The sequence below is a fragment of the Chrysochloris asiatica genome, unplaced genomic scaffold, assembly GCF_000296735.1.
Source record: "Chrysochloris asiatica unplaced genomic scaffold, ChrAsi1.0 scaffold00066, whole genome shotgun sequence".
Classification (NCBI taxonomy): Eukaryota; Metazoa; Chordata; class Mammalia; order Afrosoricida; family Chrysochloridae; genus Chrysochloris; species Chrysochloris asiatica.
This window is the reverse complement of record NW_006408584.1, coordinates 9,412,884-9,414,720: the sequence shown is the minus strand read 5'-3', so window position 1 is coordinate 9,414,720 and position 1,837 is coordinate 9,412,884.

Here is a 1,837-nt window from a genome sequence, read left to right as displayed (position 1 = left end):
AGTCAAGCTTGTGGTGTTAAATGTAAAAGGGGCTTTGATATTGCTAGTCTATCTTCTAAGACAGGTGTACCAAGATCTGAAACATCTGGGATCCTCTTTCCTGCCTAATAAAGAGAAATGTCCCCTCTATTAGACTGAAGTGATAAAGTTTTCTGATTCAGTGAGGAAACTGTCAGGACAAATCAAATACTTTTATTTAAGTGCTTTCCTTTTGTCAACCTTGTGGTGCTGCAGGATAAGCACTGGATCACTAAATGTTAAGGCTGGTTATTCAAAACAACCAGCAACTTCTTGGAAACCCTACACAGAGTTGCTATGAGTCAAAACTGACAAGACATCACTTAATAACAATGACCTTCCAAATGAATTATCAAATTAAGCTACCAAGTGCACATTCAATTTTTGTTCCCTTCTATATATTTTATTTCTCACTTCAGATGGAACTGATGTTTCCTTCCCAACTCCTAATTACTGTCAGTTATTTCTATGGGAAATTCTCACATGATGTTCTCAAATGATCTCTCACATTCACATATGCTTCCCTCAATTGGAAGACGTAGGTTCCTCATTCAAAGTAATCCTAGCTCTAAAACAATATAAAAGCTGGTGTTCATTTTTCTGACTAGAGAAGCTATGTGCTTTAGGGCCAGAAAATCTATTTTGATTTCACACCAGCAACTGAAAAAGTTCTGATACAATGGTACAAAATAAGCAGGAAATTCAGAGTGCTATTTCTCATGGTTTTGCTTGGCACAATAGTATATATTCACACGAACCATTTCAATCCTTACAGAAAAATGAATGAATTCTGTTTTTCACTTCATTTAGCCTGTTGACCAAAATGTCCAAATTGTGTTATGTTGAATACAATGCTTGGATAAGCATATTCCCATTTGTATCCTGCTCTGAGCTTAAGCAGTTGCTTGAACAATTCAAGGTACTAAACAGAAATTTTATCATTTCTTCGTTGCCTCTTACTATTCAAATGTTAGGCTTTAAGTTTTCCATGTCAGTTCCATGTCAGTTGTCTCTGGAGTGACTGTGTAAGACAGACACCATAAGGTCTGGAAGGTCTTGTCTGAAGGCAGACAAAGTTTCCACAAAGCAGTCCTTGGCTGGGCATCCTACAGCTTCAGGAGGCGGAGTGGGTTTGTAGAAGTTGCAGTGACATATTCTTCTATATTTGGCTTTTTGGGATGTGGCTCTTTAATTCAGTATCATTTGTGAGATTCATCCATGCTTTTGCTATTTCAGTGTCTTTGCTATGTTGAGCATCATTTTCAAACCAACTTCTACTTCACCTCTCAGTTTCATTTTGCTAACTCCTGTCAATGTAATCTTCAAAACAGAACTAAAATCTCTCTCCTGCTACCTCCTCAGTCACTATTCAGGGTCTAACCAGCAGTCTGTCTTCCTCAACTGCTGCAATAGTCTTCTGTTGAGTACCCTTATTTTCTCACTCCTACTTCCCTTCCAGCTCTTCTTCACCCTTAGCCAGTGAGATCTTCTTAAAAAGGATTACATTATGCTAGTCATATACTTAGAGTCCTGGGTGTGGTCCTGTAGGATAAGCAGTGGTCTGTGATGTCAGTTTGAACTGCAAGGTTGGTGATTCAAATCCACCAATCACTCCTCCTCGGAAACCCTATACAGGGTCACTATGAGTTAGGACTGATTGGTGGCATTTAACAACAAAGGTCACGTACTTGGAGTCCGGGTGTGGCGCTATAGGATAAACACAGGACTGCTAACCTCAAGGTCAGCTATCAGCCACGCCTTGGAAACCTTATGTTGTTGTTGTTGTTAAGTGCAGCTGAGTCGGTTCTGACCCATAGCG